Source organism: Equus quagga, chromosome 2 (genome assembly GCF_021613505.1).
Source record: "Equus quagga isolate Etosha38 chromosome 2, UCLA_HA_Equagga_1.0, whole genome shotgun sequence".
Classification (NCBI taxonomy): domain Eukaryota; kingdom Metazoa; phylum Chordata; class Mammalia; order Perissodactyla; family Equidae; genus Equus; species Equus quagga.
In genome coordinates this window covers 29,031,248-29,050,002 of record NC_060268.1, presented here as the reverse complement: position 1 = coordinate 29,050,002, position 18,755 = coordinate 29,031,248, and the positions used below count along the sequence as shown (strand labels likewise).

The 18,755-nt window shown below is 37.6% G+C and overlaps 2 pseudogenes; both read left to right on the top strand.

Annotated features, from left to right (window-relative positions):
* Window positions 1-10,484: 10,484 nt before the first annotated feature.
* LOC124235083 (olfactory receptor 11H4-like) lies at window positions 10,485-11,416 on the top strand (annotated as a pseudogene).
* A 5,956-nt stretch (window positions 11,417-17,372) lies between these two features.
* Window positions 17,373-18,257, top strand: LOC124235832 (olfactory receptor 11H6-like; annotated as a pseudogene).
* Window positions 18,258-18,755: the final 498 nt, after the last annotated feature.

The following is an 18,755-nucleotide window of genomic DNA, read 5'->3' as shown; positions in this document are numbered from 1 at the left end:
CTCTGCATCTATTGAGATAATCACGTGATTTTTATTCTTCATCTTGTTAATGTGGTGTATCACGTTGACAGACTTGCGGATGTTGAACCATCCCTGCATCCCTGGAATGAAACCCACTTGATCATGTTGTATGATCTTTTTAATGTATTTTTGTATTAAATTTGCTAGTATTTTGTTGAGAATTTTTGCATCAATGTTCATCAGTGATATTGGCATGTAATTTTCTTTTTTTGTGTTGTCCTTGTCTGGTTTTGGTATCAGGATAATGTTGGCTTCGTAGAATGAGTTAGGAAGCCTCCCTTCCTCTTCAAATTTTTGGAAGAGTTTGAGAAGGATAGGTATTAATCCTTCTTTGAATGTTTGGTAGAATTCATCAGGGAAGCCATCTGGTCCTGCACTTTCATTTTTTGGGGAGGTTTTTGATTGCTGTTTCAATCTCTTTACTAGTTATTGGTCTATTCAAATTTTCTACTTCTTCTTCGTCTGGTTTTGGAAGGTTGTATGTTTCTAAGAATTTATCCATTTCTGCTGGTTTATCCAATTTGTTGGCATATAGCTTTTCACAGTTTTGTCTTATTATCTTTTGTATTTCTCAGGTGTCCATTGTAATCTCTCCTCTTTCATTTCTGATTTTATTTATTTGAGCCTTCTCTCTTTTTTTCTTGGTGAGTCTAGCTAAGGGTCTATCAATTTTGTTTATCTTTTCAGAGAACCAGCTCTTGGTTTCATTAATTTTTTCTATGGATTTTTTTACTCTCTATTTCGTTTATTTCTGCTCTGATTTTTTTATTTTCTTCCTTCTGCTGATTTTGGGCTTTGTATGTTCTTCTTTTTCCAGTACCTTTAGATGAACTTTTAGATTGTCTATTTGGGATTTTTCTCATTTGTTGAGGTAGGCCTGAATTGCTATAAACTTCCCTCTTAGATCCACTTCTGCTGTATCCCACAGATTTTGGCATGTTGTGTTTTCATTTTCATTTGTGTCCAAGAATTTTGTTATTTCTTCTTTGATTTCTTCATTGACCCAATCGTTGTCCAGTAGCATTTTGTTTAATCTCCACATTTTTTTGGCTTTTCTGGTTTTCTTCCTGTAGTTGATTTCTAGTTTCATACCTTTGTGGTCAGAAAAGATGCATGGTATTATTTCGATCTTCTTAAATTTATTGAGACTTGTTTTGTGGCCTAATATGTGATCAATCCTGAAGAATGTTCCATGGGCATTTGAAAAGAATGTGTGTTCTGTGGTTTTTGGATGGAATGTTCTGTATATATCTACTAAGTCTATCTGGTCTAACGTGTCCTTTAAGGCCAGTGTTTCCTTATCAATCTTCTGTTTGGATGATCCATCCATTGGTGTAAGTGGAGTGTTCAAGTCCCCTACTATTATTGTGTTACTGTCTATTTCTCCTTTTATGTCTGTTAATAATTGCTTTATATATTTAGGTGCTCCTATGTTGGGTGCATAGATATTTACAAGTGTTATATTTTCTTGTTGGATTGTTCCCTTTATCATTATGTAGTCCCTGTCTTTGTCTCTTGTTACAGTTTTTGTTTTAAAGTCTATTTTATCTGATATAAGTATTGCTACCCCTGCTTTCTTTTCTTTGCCATTTGCATGGAATATCTTTTTCCATCCTTTCACTTTGAGTTTTTGATTGTCTTTAGGTCTGAAGCGTGTCTCTAGTATGCAGCATATACATGGGTCTTGTTTTTTTATCCAATTGGCCGCCCTATGGAATTTGATTGGAGCATTTAGTCCATTGACATTTAAAGTAGCTATTGATAAATATGTACTTATTGCCATTTTGTCACTTTTTTTCTGGGTGTTTTAGTAGTTCTCTGTTCCTTTCTTTTTCTCTTGCTCTCTTCCCTTGCGGTTTGATGGCTATCTTTAGTAATATGTTTGACTTCCTTTGTCTTACTTTTTTTCTTGCTTGTCATAGGTTTCTGATTTGTGATTACCATGAGGATTCTATTTAATGTACTATGCATGTAACAGTCTATATTGAGTTGATAGACTCTTTAGCTTGACCTCTCTCTAAAAGCTCTACTTTTTCACTCCCCTCCTCCCACATTATATGTTTTGCAAATCATATATAGTCTCTTGTTTAGTGTGTGTCTATCCATTACCCTCTTATCATTGAAATAGGTGATTTTAGTACATTTGTCTTTTAACCTTTATATTATCTTCACAGGTAGCTGATCTGCTGCCTTTGCTATATTTTTACCTTACAAGTGATTTTATTGCCTGGTTTTTGTTGCTGTTGTATTGGGGGTTTTTTTTGATAATTTATTTTTATCTCTGTTTGTGGTCATGGTCATTGTTTTCCCACTTAGATAAGTCCCTTCCACATTTCTTGAAGAACTGGTTTCTTGGTGATAAACTCCTTTAATTTTTGCTTGTCTGGGAAGCTCTTTATCTCTCCTTCCATTCTGAATGACAACCTTGGGATAGAATATTCTTTGCTGTAGGTTTTTTCCTTTTAGCACTTTAAATACATCATCCCATTCTCTTCTCACCTGTAGGGTCTCAGCTGAGAAGTCTGCTGATAACCTGATGGGCTTCCCTTTATATGTCACTTGTGGCCTTTCTCTTGCTCCTTTTAGGATTCTCTCTTTATCCTTAATTTTGGACATTTTAATTATAATATGTCTTGGTGTGGGCCTCTTTGGGCTTATCTTGTTTGGAGCTCTCTGTGCTTCTTGAACTTGGATGTCTGTTTCCTTCCTCGGGTTAGGAAAATTTTTGTCTATTATTTCTACAAATAAATTTTCTACCCCTTCGTCTCTCTCTTCTCCTTCTGCGACACCTATAATCCAAATGTTAGCATGCTTGATATTGTCCCAGAGTTCCCCTAGACTCTTATCATTCTGTCTAATTCTTTTTACTCTTTTCTGCTCTGCTTGGGTGATTTCCTCTAGTCTTTCAGCTAGCTTGCTGATCCATTCTTCTGCTTCCTCTACTCTGCCATTGAGTCCCACTAGTGAATTTCTCATTTCCAGTATTGTATTCTTCATTTCTGATTGGTTTTTAAAATATCTTCCAGTTCTTTACTGATGTGCTCATTGTGTTCATCCATTCTCCTCCCCATGTCTGTGAGCATCGTCATGATATTTTGTTTGAACTCTTTGTCAAGTAGGTCACTTGTTTCTGTTTCATTTAGTCTTTTTTCTGGGGTTTTGTCCTGTTCCCTTGCTTGTAAAGTATTCCTTTGTCTCCTCATTATGCCTCTTTCTCTGTGCTTATTTCTATGTATTAGGTGAGTTGGCTATGTCTCCTGATCTTGGAGAAGTGGCCTTATGTATGAGATGCCTTATGAGGCCCAGCAATGTGCTTCCCTCTCATCACCAGTCCATAAGAACCAGGAGTGACGCCTTTGTGGCCTACTTGTGTCCTTCTGCTGTGGCAGTGTTGCTCCCACTGCAGGTACCCAGGGAGTCTAATCTCTCCTTCTCTGGCCAGCTGTTTGTAAATCTGGTTTGGGGAGCCTCAGCACCATTAGCTACAAAGTCTATCAGCACACTCCTATTGCAGTTTTCCTCTTAATTGGGTTGGTAGCCAGTGTAGCTGGACAATCTAGAAGAAATGGATAAATCCTTAGACTCTTACAACCTCCCAAGACTTAATGAAGAAGAAATAGAGAATCTGAATATACCAATCACAAATAAAGAGATGGAAACAGTTATCAAAAACGGCCCCAAAAATAAAAGTACAGGACCAGAAGGCTTCTCAGGAGAACTTACCAAACATTCAAATAATATTTATTACCCCCTCTTCTCAAACTATTCCAAAAAATTGAGGAAGATGGAAATAGTCCTAACACATTCTACAAGGCCAACATCACTCTGATACCAAAGCCAGATAAGGACAACATAAAGAAGGAAAATTACAGGCCGATATCGCTGATGAATATAGATGCAAAAATCCTCAACAAAATATTGGCAAACTGAATACAGCAATACATTAGAAAGATCATATCCCATGACAAAGTGGGATTCATACCAGGGCCACAAGGATGGTTCAACATCTGTAAATCCATCAAAGTGATTCACCACATTAACAAAATGAGGAACAAAAACCACATGATAATCTCCAAAGATGCAAAGAAAGCATTTGACAAGATCCAACATCCATTCAAGGTAAAAACTCTCAACAAAATGGGTATAGAAGGAAAGTACTTCAACATGATAAAGGCCATATATGACAAACCCACAGCCAACATCATACTCAATGGGGAAAAACTGACAGCCATCCCTCTGAGAACAGGAACAAGACAAGGGTGCCCAATCTCACCACTCTTAGTCAACACAGTACTAGAGGTTTTGGCCAAAGCAATTAGGCAACAAAAAGAAATAAAAGGAATCCAAATAGGCAATGAAGAAGTGAAACTCTCACCGTTTGCAAATAACATGATTTTATATATAGAAAATCCTAACGAATCCATTGGAAAACTATTAGAAATAATCAACAGCTACAGCAAAGTTGCAGGGTACAAAGTCAACCTACAAAAATCAGTAGCATTTCTATACTCAACAAACTAACAGAACAAGAACTAAAGAATACAATTCCATTTACAATTGCAGCAAAAAGAATAAAATATCTAGGAATAAATTTAACCAAGGAGGTGAAAGACCTATACAATGAAAACTATAAGACATTACTGAAAGAAATTGATAATGACATAAAGAAATGGAAAGATAGTCCATGTACATGAATTGGAAGAATAAACATAGTTAAAATGTCCATACTACCTAAAGCAATCTACAGATTCAATGCAATCCCAATCAGAATCTCAACGACAATCTTCACAGAAATAGAACAAAGAATCTTAAAATTCACCTGGGGTAACAAAAGACCCCAAATAGCCAAAGCAAGACTGAAAAACACAAACAAAACTGGTGGCATTCCAATCTCTGACTTCAAAATATATTACAAAGCTATAGTAATCAAAGCAGTATGGTACAGGTACAAGACCTGACACACAGATCAATGGAACAGAACTGAAAGCCCTGAAATAAAAGCACACATCTATGGACAGCTAATCTTCGACAAAGGAGCCAAGAACATACACTGGAGTAAGGAAAGCCTCTTTAATAAGTGGTGCTGGAAAAACTGGACAGCCACATGCTGAAGAATGAAAGTGGACCATTATCTTTCCCCATGCACAAAAATAGACTCAAAATGGACCAACATCTTGAAGACCTGAAACCATAAAACTTCTGGAAGAGAATATAGGCAGTACACTGTTTGATATCAGACTTAAAAGGATCTTTTCAAATACCACATCTACCTAGACAAGATAAACAAAAGGAAAAATAAACAAGTGGGGTTTCATCAGACTAAAGAGCTTCTGGAAGGCAAAGGAAACCAAGATCAAAATGAAAAACAATCACCAACTAGGAAAAAATATTTGCAAATCATATATCCAATAAGTGGTTAATCTCCATAATATATAAAGAGCTCACACAAATGAACTACAAAAAAACGAACAACTCAGTCAAAAAGTGAGCAGAAAATATGAACAGACATTTTTCCAAAGATATACAGATGACCAATAGGCACATGAAAAGATGCTCAACATCACTAATCATCAGGGAAATGCAAATCAAAACTACACTTAGATACCAGCTTATACCCATTAGAATGGCTATAATCACCAAGACAAAAAACAACAAATGTTGGAGAGGTTGTGGAGAAAAGGGAACCCTCATCCACTGCTGGTGGGAATGCAAACTGGTGCAGCCACTATGGAAAACAGAATGGAGATTTCTCAAAAAATTAAAAATAAAAATACCACATGACCCAGCTATCTCACTCCTGGGTATTTACCCAAACAACTGGAAATCAACAATTCAAAGAGACTTACACACCCCTGTGTTCATTGCAGCATTATTTACAATAGCCAAGACATGGAAGCAATCCAAGTGCCCATCAACCAATAATCGGATAAAGAAGATGTGGTATATATATACAATGAAATACTACTCAGCCATAAAAAAGACAAAATCATCCCATTCACAACCACATGGGTGAACCTTGAGGGCATCATGTTAAGTGAACTAAGCCAGATGGAGAAAGACAAACATCATATGACTTCACTCATATGTGGAATATAAATAAACTTACAGACAAAGAGATTAAATTAGTGGTTACTGGAGGAAGGGAGGTGGAGGGTGGACACAAGGGGTGAAGGGGCATACTTATCTGGTGTGTGACAAACAATAATGTACAACTGAAATCTCACTATGTTATAAGCTATTATGACCACAATAAAAAAAATTGAGGAAATAACTAATTAATTAATTTACAAAGGTAATAGAGAAAAGTGAAACAGTCAAAATATGTGAATAATCCAAAAGAAAACAAGAAAGAAGAAATAAATGAACAAAGAACAGATAGGACAAATAGAAAACAAATAATCTAGCAGTAATTAAGAAATAGAAGCAAAAATTTTACAGATGTCAAATGTGTGAAGAAAACACAGTTCCAGAGAGTATAAACAATGTACATTGTGAACATTCTCTACATTTCACGGTGAAAAAGATTTTCCAGAAAACAAAAAGAAATTCTCTGGAAATCAACACAGACATCTCACCATTGCCTTTAAGACATCATTCCTGCCTTCGCTCTGGGAGCCAATTTAACATAAACTATAAAAAAAATATGGATAAGGCATGAACCCAAAGAGTCTTGAGGCAGTTGTAATTTAGCCAAAGGGGAGACCGAAGACTTCACAATAATCTCTAAGATGAAACTTTAATTGCATCCTTGGGAGTCTCAACAATACTCCCTTCCCCTTCATTCACTTGTACCCATTTTTGAAATCTCCTAATGAGGTTCATATCTTACTGCTTTCAGCTACTCTACAGCAAAAGTAACCAACATAAACAGTTCACCTGTTTAATTTCCTCTGCTGAGAAAGACAAGTGAAAGGTCTGGGTGCCAGGGGGTGATTAAGGTCTATTATATTGCCTTTGATGAGAATATCAATATGTCAGTTAAGGCCCACACCTCAAGGACTGATTATACGGCTATGCTTCTTTTCACTGCCTACCGTATTGCCCAACAGAAGTACCCTACTGCTGTAATTGTTGGGTTTTTTGAGCACTTCTGCAAGGCAGGAAAGGGAGTTTCAGCAGTTAACTTTTTTTTTCTGAGGAAGATTAGCCCTGAGCTAACATCTGTGCCCATGTTCCTCTATTTTATATGTGGGACTCCTTCCACAGCATGGCTTTATAAGCAGTGCATAGGTCCGCGCCTGGGATCCACCCAACTCAGGCCGCTGAAGCAGAGCACTCAACCTTAACCGCTATGCCACCAGCTGGCCCCAGGGAGGTAACTTTATATATCCCCAAATTCTCAGGGTCAAGTCCCTGGGTTTTGATTCCATGTGAAGAAAAGGGAGACATCAATGAGAAGATACAGATTCAGTGTGTATTCCCCGCTTTGTCCACATTTAGCCCTATCATGAAGGGTAAGTAAATTTTCTCCTTGTCTAGGCATCACTGCATTTTTTCCTAAGCTATCTACAAATAGATGCTACCTCCAGTGGAATCTCATTTTAATACTAATATATTTTTGTAAACTTTTGTGGGTTTTATATTTCTGGATACGTAATTTTATCCACAGTATCCACATAATAATGTTATGTTATATGAACTGTTGGCTCCAGTGCCCAGCTAGTCAGATCTCCCTCAGATTAATAACCCCTGAAACTTTCTTGCCTAATGATTTACAAAGGAATGCCTCATTATCCAGAAATTTGATAAATTATGTAAGCTGATATTAGAAAACTGTTTAGCGTTGCAGTCAATAACTCATTATATATAATACCTCCAATTAAATATAACTTTTTCCCACTTACTCTTACATACATCTCAGGTACTGTAATGTCCTTCCTTTAGTCATTTATTTTCTGTATCTTGAATTATTAACACTACTATGATTTAATGTCTTCTTCCATTATATTAGACCAAGCTGTATGTTTTTAAGTGCCAGAATATATAAGGTCAGTAAAATAAATTTCAGCACCCAAAGAGTGTCGACTATAGCTTTGCTGTGTAGTAGTACATTGGAACTGGGTGAATTTTTAATCTAGTCTTTTAGGTTCACTTAAATTTATTGATTTTCATTTAGGTTTTTAAAGGATGCTAAAAAAATGTATTCTAGTTACTTAGTAATCATATTTGTTCATAGTAGTACTATTAACAAGAACAGCTATAAATTTCTCAGGTCTTGGATATTCCAGGAACCGAACTAGGCATATGTATTTAACAGTATTTTCTCAAGAGCCCTGAAATATAGCTGTTAACTTACCCAAGAGCACATAGTATATTATATGGCATTTCAGCCTAAATCAATGTGACGTTATCATTTATTTTCCTTTAACTACAGTGATATAACAGGACTACTGAATTAAGTATTATTGGATTGAGTCAATCATTTGTGAACCTGATCCAGCTGTAGTATGTCAACATGTAGATTGCCCGAGTGGGGGATCTCTTCCTTCTTCACCAAACCATGTGCTTTCCTCCTAAAACTACATTCTCAGTCCTTCCTAAAAAGGCCCATTTTTCTTTCTAGGTTATATGTGTACCTCCTCCACTCCACTACTGGACAATCCAAATGAAGAAAGCCCTTACATTGAGCTGCTATGTGCCCACGATAGATTTGAAGAACATTTGGGAGGGAGAATCAACAGGATTTGGTGATTGATCACATATGGGAGGTGACAGAATTAGAAGCGTCTTGAATGACTCTCAGGTTTCTGGCCTTAGCAAATGCTAGATGGACTGGTGAATGAAGAGTGGAGCCATTCACCAAGAAGCAAGTACAAAATGAGGAGAGAGCTCTTATTAAGCAATAGATGGAATAAGAAGTACTGAGCACAATGGTGATTATAGGTTTGAAAATAAAAGAGGGTAAATTATGAGGGAGGCTTATATTTAGACTGGACACTCAAACATGACTGGGATATGAGGCAAGGAGAGACTTCTGGGTCACAGGTTTAAATGTGACCTTGCTACAAGTTTGGTCAGAGTCACATAAGACTGCTTGGTGATGTTCAGATTGGGCGCTTGGTGGTGGTGATGTTCGTAAACTCAGCAGATTAGCTTTTTGGTGACAGCATTGGCAAGTCAGAAACTCATTCAACCATTAATTCATTCAATCAGTGCCTACTATGAACCAGAAACTCAGTCAACTGAAAATATAAAGGTAAATTTAACATAATTCAAGAACTATGGAGTTTTCAGTCTGGAGAGAAACATATGATTTGGTCATTATGGCACATGCTCTAGTAGATACATATACAACATGCTATGGAAATATTAAGCAAGAATTTATCTTATGCATAATAGGGTTTGACTTAATGACTTTAGTAAATGATAGGTATCAAAAGAATATCCAAAATCTTCACCAAACACTGATAGTACATTGATATGCCTAATTGTTAATTTTTTAAATCATCATAAGCTCACTTTATGGGTCAAGTATATGAAGACATATACCTTCTGCTACATTTAGACCTATGTAATGGCTACTTTTTTGTTTTTATGTCTAACTTTTGAGAGCAGACCTTTCCCAGCTTATTAAGATTCTGTTTCCTCCAGGTGGGCAGGTGAGATTACAGGCAGAAATGTTGAAACCCATCATCTGCGATACATGGACAACATAAGAGTGAATCCTTTTAAGTAGCTGAACCATATATTTTGAAGCAATTTTTTTTTAAACGAGAGATTTATGGTATAATTATTTAAAACACTTTATTTGTTTAGGATCCTAGAGATTCAATCCACAAACTAGGGAAACTTAAAATAAAAGCATAGAGTCAATTCAAGGAATATCCTGAGGTAAAAATTAACTCTCTACTCTCCAGAAAAATATTACTATGACTGCTCCTCTTGCTTTCTATGCTGAGACATAATTCATTAACATGTTATGAGAGGAAATATTCTGATATGAACAACTCAGAGTACATAAGGGACACACACAGCTCTTCTAGAGAAGTATGTCAAGTACTTTCTACTTGGGGTGAGATGTCAAAAAATAGTTATTTGACTCCTAATTCTTGGTTAAAAAGTTAATGCAGACTAAAGCCTGTTTTATTAGAAATAATTCCACTATGGATGGGAAAAATAAATACAAACTGATAACCACTTTGCTGCCTTTCATAGAGAATGGTACTTCTGAGTTTCCAAAATTTCAAAGGAAAGAGAAGATTTTTTTAACCTAATCCATTGATAAAGAAAATTCGAATAACATAAATATTCCATTGTTATGAACTCAAGTATATTGAAATTTGTGATCACCAGGATTGTTGATTGGTGGCTTTTAAATAAGACCTAGGAGTTAATGGATGGGTTATTACAAACTAATTGCAAATTGCCATGGTATATACCTTTCATGGGTTTCCTAAAAGTTTTCAGGAAAGAAAATAGCTCATATAGTGATGTTTTCTGTCTTCTCTGCAGCCCTGGGATTCATGAACAATTCAGCGACAAGAACTGTGACTGAGTTTTACCTCCTGGGCTTCCCTCATTGTCAGGAGTTGCAGAGTTTCCTCTTTTCGTTGTTCTTTGGGGTCTATATATTTACCACGATGGGAAATGGGACCATTGTCTGTCCTGTGAGGTTGGACCAATGGCTCCATACCCCAACATATCTTCTCCTAGGGAACTTTGCTTTCCTTGAAATCTGGCATATTACCTCCACTGTGCCCAACATGCTAGTCAACCTCTTCTCAGAGACAAAATCCATCTCTTTTGTTGGCTGCTTCCTCCACTTATATTTTTTGGCTTCCCTTGCCAGAACTGAGGCGTATTTCCTCTGCAGCATGGCATATGATCGGTACCTCGCTATCTGCCACCCATTGCACTACACAACGGTCATGACCCAACGACTCTGCTATATCTTGATGTCTCTTTGCTGAGTGTTTGGGTTCCTTAGTTACTCTGTCTCCACTGTGCAACTCTCTCAATTACCTTTCTGTGGGTCCAACACCATCCATCACTTTGTGTGTGATGTGGACCCACTGATGGCTCTGTCCTGTGCCCCAGCTCCTGTCACTGAGATCATCTTCTATGTCCTGAGCTCCCTCATTATCATCTTCACTCTTCTGTACATCCTTAGCTCCTATTCCCTTTTACTGATAGCTGTGTTAAAAGTCCCTTCAGCAACTGACCAGCAGAAGGCTTTTTCCACCTGTGGATCACATCTGACAGTGGTGTGCTTATTCTTTGGTGCCCCTTTGCAATGTATGTGACCCCGACAGCTGATAACTCAGCTGAAATGCATAAGATTATGACTTTGTTATATATCTGGGTGACTACCTTCTTAAACACTCTGATTTACAGCTTACGAAAGAAGGAAATGAAGGCTGCACTGAAGAAAGTCCTGAGGATAAAACGAACATAAACAAATCTACATGAGACCAAGCAAACCATTTTTCAGACATAAAAGATTAAGAAAATCTTGGTTAACTGCAGCTAATTTTCCAATGTACACTTTAAATAAGATATTTTTCAGTGGGATTTCTCAATGTTTTATTCTTCAACTAACCCGGACAAAACTAAACCATAGTTGATACATATTACATTCCAAATGTAGCAACAGTATTTTCAACATGGATAACTCCAGCACACAGTGATATTAGGACATTATATCTACTATTTGATACTGTTTTCATTTTGATTACTGGGGGATGGGGTGGAAGGTAGAACAAGAACAGGTGAATCATCATTGGTGTACTCAAGGCATTTCTTAAGACAGTCCAATATTTTCAAAAGTGAATAAAGAATCTAATTGAAATGTCTAATGGATACATACCTAAAGGATTTAGTAACAACAACTTTCTTATCCCCTTGGCTCTTCATAGTTGAGAATCTTCCAGATTAGGGGTAGACTGAAAGTTTCATGCTTATATAAGTGATATATGTTTTAACATCAGAAAACAACGTAGTAATTCTTTCAACAAATATTTAATGAGTATTTACTATGTTCTACGCATTCTTGTAGGTACTAGAGATACACCATGACCAAAATGGTCAAAAACCACTATCCATGAGGAGTTTACTTTCTAGTGGGGGATAGACACTAAAAGAATAAATAAAATATGCAGCATCAGAGAATGATAAGCATTATGGCGAAAGTGGAACAAGGGCAGGAACCATGGGAGAAAAAGCAGAAATTTTAAATAGGACGATCAGGGAAGGAAACACTGAGAAGGCAATATTTCTGCCAAAGCTGGAAGACAGTGAGAGAATGAGCCATGTAGACAGCTGAGTGAAGAGCATTCCAGATAGAGGGAAGCGAGTTCTTTATAAGATCCTGAGGCAAGATTGTATTCAAGGAACAGCAGTGTTGGTCTGGCTGGAGTAGAGAGATTAAGGGGAAGAATACAGGAGATGAAGTCAAAGAGAATGAACAGAGGGCCAAATTCTGCAGGGCCTTGTAAGCAATAGTAAGGGCAGTTAGTTCTGCATGAGATGGGAAGCCTTTGGAAAGTTTTGAGCAGAGGAATAACGTGGTCCTATTTACAATATAAAAGGATCATCCCCATGATTGTTTTGTTGATAATAGACTAGAGAGAGGCATGGGCATTTTAAAACTCTTATTTCTAGCTGTCAAATAAAAAGTTTTGTTTCTTTTTAAAGGAATTTGTATCTTAATGTGTCGTTGTGGATATACATCTGGGAAGGGGACAAGCTCATTTGCCCAAGAGGAATGGAAAGTCCTCTTAGACCCTACGAAAAGAAATTCTAATTCTAAAATGATGGTTTCGTGACAATCTTAAGAGATAATGGAAAGTTAGGAATCTACTCCTGAGGCTTTTGAACCACATTTCATCTTATTATGATTATATAGACATTTACAAAATATTTTCCTATCTATCATCTCATTTCATTCTCATATCAGCCCCATAGAGTACACAACAAAGGTGAGTATGTGGCTAATATTTAAAGAAATGAGCTCACCAAATCCTCACAGCTATCAAGTGAAAACTCTCAGGCTAGGACCTAGATTTTCTTTGTCCTGGTTTTCTATCTATTACCCCAACACATTCTCTTCAGTTCCACTCTGCCCCCACATAGTGCCTTCTTCTTATCCCAGGTCACTCCCATTGATGCCTGAATAATCTTCTCCCCCATTTCCCTGCCTATGCCAGGACTCTCGAAAACCTCTCACATGCTTAAATCCAATCCTGCTTTTCCAGATACAACATTACCTATAACTCAGCCTCAAGTGCCAGTTTCCCCTACAAATATCATTCATAACCATGTCTCCAAACTATGCTCAATTAATTCCTGATACTACCGAAATCTCTATCAAACTTAGAAGCTGTTTCAAACATACCCATCCTTAACTCAGACTCTAATGTTCTATCATCTACATAGTGGGTCTCAAACTTAAGCATGCATCAGATATACATGGAAAGTTTGTTCAACCAGATTGCTGGCCCCACATTCAGAGCTTCTGACTCAGTAGAGCAGGGTGGGGCCTGAGGACTTGAATTTTAACAAGTTCTCAAGTGATGTTAAAACTGCCAGGACAGGGTCTACATTTTTGAGAAACTACTCTATCCTTACACTGCCTCACTCCTAAACTCAGTGGTGTTCTCTACTTGAGCTCTTGCTGTGATTGAATTCATTTCCCCCTCAGGTTCTCTGCCACATCTTGTTTGTTCTCCTGCCCTGCTATCAATGAAAAAATTTCACATTTCTCACCACTGAGACATTTACAGTGCTAAACTTTCATTTTCACTAATATTGCATCATGTAAGTCAACGACATTACAAATCTGCTTTTACAGAAGACTAAATTTTTTCAAATAAATGTGGTCAAGCCATAATTAAAATTCAAAAAGGAGATTCTTTACCTTATGTTGAATACAACTAAATTAAGTAAACTGTGTATAAACAAAGACTTTTTTAAATTTAAGTGTTTACAGGTTTGTCACCAAAAATAAAGCAGGTCTACTTTGGAAAGAAAATCACACACACATACACACACATTCTTTCTCTGTCTCCTCTCCCATTGACCTGTCCCACTCTCATCTCTCCCCTACCCAACTCCCCAGGCAGATCAGTTCGTTGGAGGAAGGATATCTCCACAAAGAGGAAACTTTTCCTGGCCTCTCTTGGATATTATTCCTGACCACTGTGTCCTACTAGTCAGACCACTTGAGGAAATATAACCAAACATAGGTAGGATTAGATGCATACACAGAGATCCATGCACAGGGAACTAGGTGCCTTCCAGTGAGCACACTGAGGAACTGTGGATCCTATTCAGGAGACACTTGTAAACTCTTAATAATCACTGACATGAAAAAATACATTTTATTTGGTTCAGAATACTAAAGGAAGCAAGTCTCTGGAGCCACCAGTAATGCTCTCATTCCCTGAATGAGCTTTCAGATTGTGTAACGAGGACAGGCTTGTGGCTAGAGTTTCTCTCATATCTTCCTTTTAGATGCAGAAACACCATCAGGTACATAAGGAAAGTCTCCCTGCATCAGTGCATCACTGCTCCTGTACACCAGCTGCTGTCAGATAATAAGAACATGCTGGTTCTTCTGTAAATCCATTAATTCTGGTCCCTTTGTTCTTTGTAAGAACGAGTTAGGCCCTGCAGTTCTCTTCTCCCAGCACACTCCTGATGAGTGCTTGGGTTGATATAATCACATTAAGAGCTGACTCTGGTATCACAGAGCTACCACTATACAACTCACTTAGGAAAAACAGTGCTCAAATATCTTGGATATTTTAGGGGGGCATTCAATTTCCTTTAGTTGGAATGCAGCCTGCATCTTATACCGCCTTCTTTCTAATATCTAAGTTTTGATTAACAAGCATCTTTCAGCAAGAGCAATTAAAGCAAACTTATTTTTTCAGAGTTGTTGGCAAGTGGCAACCGAGAAAGAAGTAGGTCAGCAGAATCTCTTGTCCTTTGGATTTATCTACAGGCTAATCTTAAAAATATTAATGTTTAAAAGAAGAAGAATCCCTGTACTTACAATTTTCAAAGTGCTCTTCCCTAGGAAAGTCGCTTCAATCTCAAGCAAGTGGTTGGGGTTATAGAGGAAGATCTGGCTTCCTTATCAGTTCATACAGAATGGATTGCCCAGGCTCCTCCTTCCTCCTCGTCTCTCCAACTGCTCATCTGTTCTTCATTGAAGTGAAGAGAAAGATGAAAAAGGTGGATTTAAAGTCACCATTTGAGCTTCTAATAGATTTACTTTGGAGGTGCAGGCAATAGAAATGCATGCAGTGGGATTTCAAATTACCTGTGAAGTTCATTTATCCATCTTTCTCTGATGCTGTATTCTACATATAACTAAAACTTCACTGCGGCACAAATGTAAAAAGGTCTTGGACCTTCTGAAGTCAAATGAACAAGTGAGGGTTAAGACTTATGAGGTCTGGATCCAGGTCAAAACCCATGAATTGGAATTATATTTCTCTTCTTGGTGCCAACAACTTCCTGGCCTGGGGGTAGACTAAGTCAATTCATGTCTCATGTCTCTGTCTACTGTCATGAAAAACCCACAATATCTCATTTCTGTTAAATAAAGTTTGCAATCATGCTTCTACCCTTACTACACAGATTTACCTAACTGGAATAAATATCGTTTTTAGGTCCTCAGCATATAGGTGAGCATACTGTGGAATACATATTTCAAGGTAGCCCCTGTCACACAGAGGCATGACTGTATAGATGTAGGTGGCAGTCCTGATTGTTTTTATAAAGCAGAAGTTCCAAAAGGGGAGGAATTTTATTTTTCATGTTTATTTTTCATTGTCCCCAGAACTTAACACACTGCTAGGAATATAATAAACAGTGAATAAACATTACTTAAATGCCTAAATGAATAAGTAAATGGATAATGTGCTACAATTTATTTTTTGAGGAAGCTTAGCCCTGCGCTAACATCCACCTCCAATCCTCCTCTTTTTGCTGAGGAAGACTGGCCCTGAGCTAATATCCATACCCATCTTCCTCTCCTTTATACGTGTGACACCTGCCACAGCATGGCTTGACAAGCAGTGCGTACTTCCGCACCTGGGATCCAAACTGGGGAACCCCAGACTGCCAAAGCAAAACGTGTGAACATAATCGCTGTGCCACCAGGCCACCCCAATAATGTGCTACAATTTAAGTTCAGAGTTCAACTTCTTCTTATTTCAAGCCCAGTAACTATATTTTCCAACCAAAAATGACAGCATGTGGTCTGGAAAATACAGGTATAGTTATGGAAAGTATATTTGAAATTATAACTGTCCTAGAAATTTGGATACATGCAGTCATCATAATAATATTCATTGAACTAAATCACTCGGACAAAATTTAGATTTTTATTAAAGTCATGTTTATTAGGGAGAATCTTTTTCATCATTCTAAAAATATTGTTAATCAACACGAATATCCAAAGTTACCTTGGCAATAAAACATTTATCCTCTGAGTTTCCTCCGGGTTTGATCAAATACTGTAAGCAGGCCTCTTTCTCTCTGAAGATTGTATAAATGGCATAAGGACGCAATTTTGTGAGTATCTTAAGAGTGACATTAATAAATAATATGGTCAATTATCCTACATTTGTAGTCAATATAGTACTAAATTTAAAATATTCATGGGCTTACCCAGCCAAATATCTTGAACTTTAAACAGGAAATTTTAGCACATATAAATAAGCCTGGACCAATAGTTTTAGGAAAGTTGTTAGCATATATCCAAGTTTATAGTCTTGTCTCAACTCCCAACTCCTAATTCAGCAAATATGAGAACGATCTTTCTGGTCTCAGCACATCTTAAGGAGACCCCTCTATTCATTATCTAACTTAGGTAAAAGTAAGATAAGGAATGGATAATGTATGGTGTTTAGGGCTTAATTCCTAGAAAAAATGAAAGACCATGGTCTTATATACTAGAGAAATCAACATACCCAGCCACAAGGCACCTCAAGAGCCTCACAATGATGTAAAGCACTCCCAAGGGGGGCTTAGGGAGAAATAATCCAGGGAAAATGGTGGCCTCCAAAAGAAATCATATTCAAATACAGAATATTTGAAATGAAGTAGGGTTTGTTCCAAACCAATCTCTATATGGGCCAGTGTAACTAGGAGTTAAGGGCATTGCACAAGTAAGTAAACCCCTTAAATCTCTGAACTTCTGTTTCCTTATCTGTAAAAGAGAAGGATAAAGCACACCTCCTACATCTCAAATGGTCATTAGGAAAACCAATTAAGATAACATATGTAAAAATACCTCATACAATTTCAAGCAATCAGTTAGCAGAACATACAAGTGTTCATTATTATTCACTCCTTGGTTACTTGTTTGTCTAACAGCTTTGGGATCCCAGAATACAACAATGCATTTTATGACTGAGTTTGTCCTCCTTTCTTTCCCTGGTCAGAGAGATGCAGAACTTCTTCTCAATAATCCTAGTGGTCTATTTCATGACCCTGCTGGGGAATGGGGCTATTGTCTGTGCAGTGACATGGGACAGGCAGCTTCAAATGCCCATGTACATCTTGGGAAACTCTGCCTTCCTAGAGATCTGGTACATTTCCTCCACTGTCACAAACACGCTGGTCAACATCCTCTCTAAGACCAAGACCTTCTCCTTCACTAAGTGCTTCCTCCAATTCTATTTCTGTTTTCCACTGGGTACAACAGAGAGTTTCTTCTTACCAGTTATGGCTTATGATCAGTACCTGGCCATTTGTCGCCCACTGCATTACCCCTCCATCATGACTGGGAAGTTCTGTGTCATCCTGGTCTGTGTTTTCTGGGTGAATGGATTTCTCTGCTATCCAGTCCCCATTGTTCTTATCTCCCAACTTCCCTTTTGTAGATCCAACATCATTGACCACTTCATGTGTGACCCAGGCCCTTTGTTTGCACTAGCCTGCATCCTTGATCCTTCCACTGAGCTTATCTGTTACACCTTCAACTCAGTGATTATCTTTGGGCCCTTCCTTTCCATCTTGGGACCTTACATTCTGGTACTCAGAGCCGTCCTTCATGTTCCCTCTGGTGCTGGTCAAACTAAAGCTTTCTCCAGGTGGGTCCCACCTCATCAAACTAAAGCTTTCTCCATATGTGGGTCGCACCTCATGGTGGTGTCTCTACTCTCTGGATCCCTTATGGTGATGTAGGTGAGCCCAACATCAGGGAACCCAGCAGGAATGCAGAAGATTGTCATTTTGGTATATTCGACAGTGACTCTGCTTTTAAATCCCCTTGTCTATAGTCTCCAAAACTAAGACATGAAAGATCACCTAAGGAAATTCCTAGGATAAAGAATTAACTACAACCGAGACATTGTTGAAAGAGAAGCAGAATTTGTCACTTCTGACTTTAGTTATTTATAACAACAATAGAGAATGGCTTCAGTGAGTCATGTTCTGGTTCACACTCAAGTAGAGGGAGTCTTATTTTTCACAGTTCCTTAGCAGTTCAATTTCAGCTCATCAATAATAAATGCTCAATAAAATAGTTTAAACATGCATGAACTCACTGAGTAATTATATGGTGTTATCATATGAATGTTCTTTTACTGTGAAGTATCTTTGCTGGCTTAATCTTAGCTGGTGGAAAGAATAAAACGCATATGTAACTGAGCCTTTCAAGGGGGGTTGCCATCTTCTAAATTCAGAAAATAAATATTCTTAAAGGCAATGGGTCAAGGGGCCACCAAAACGATCAACTAGTAATGGAAATTTTCCATTGTTTGAGGCTTTCACACACA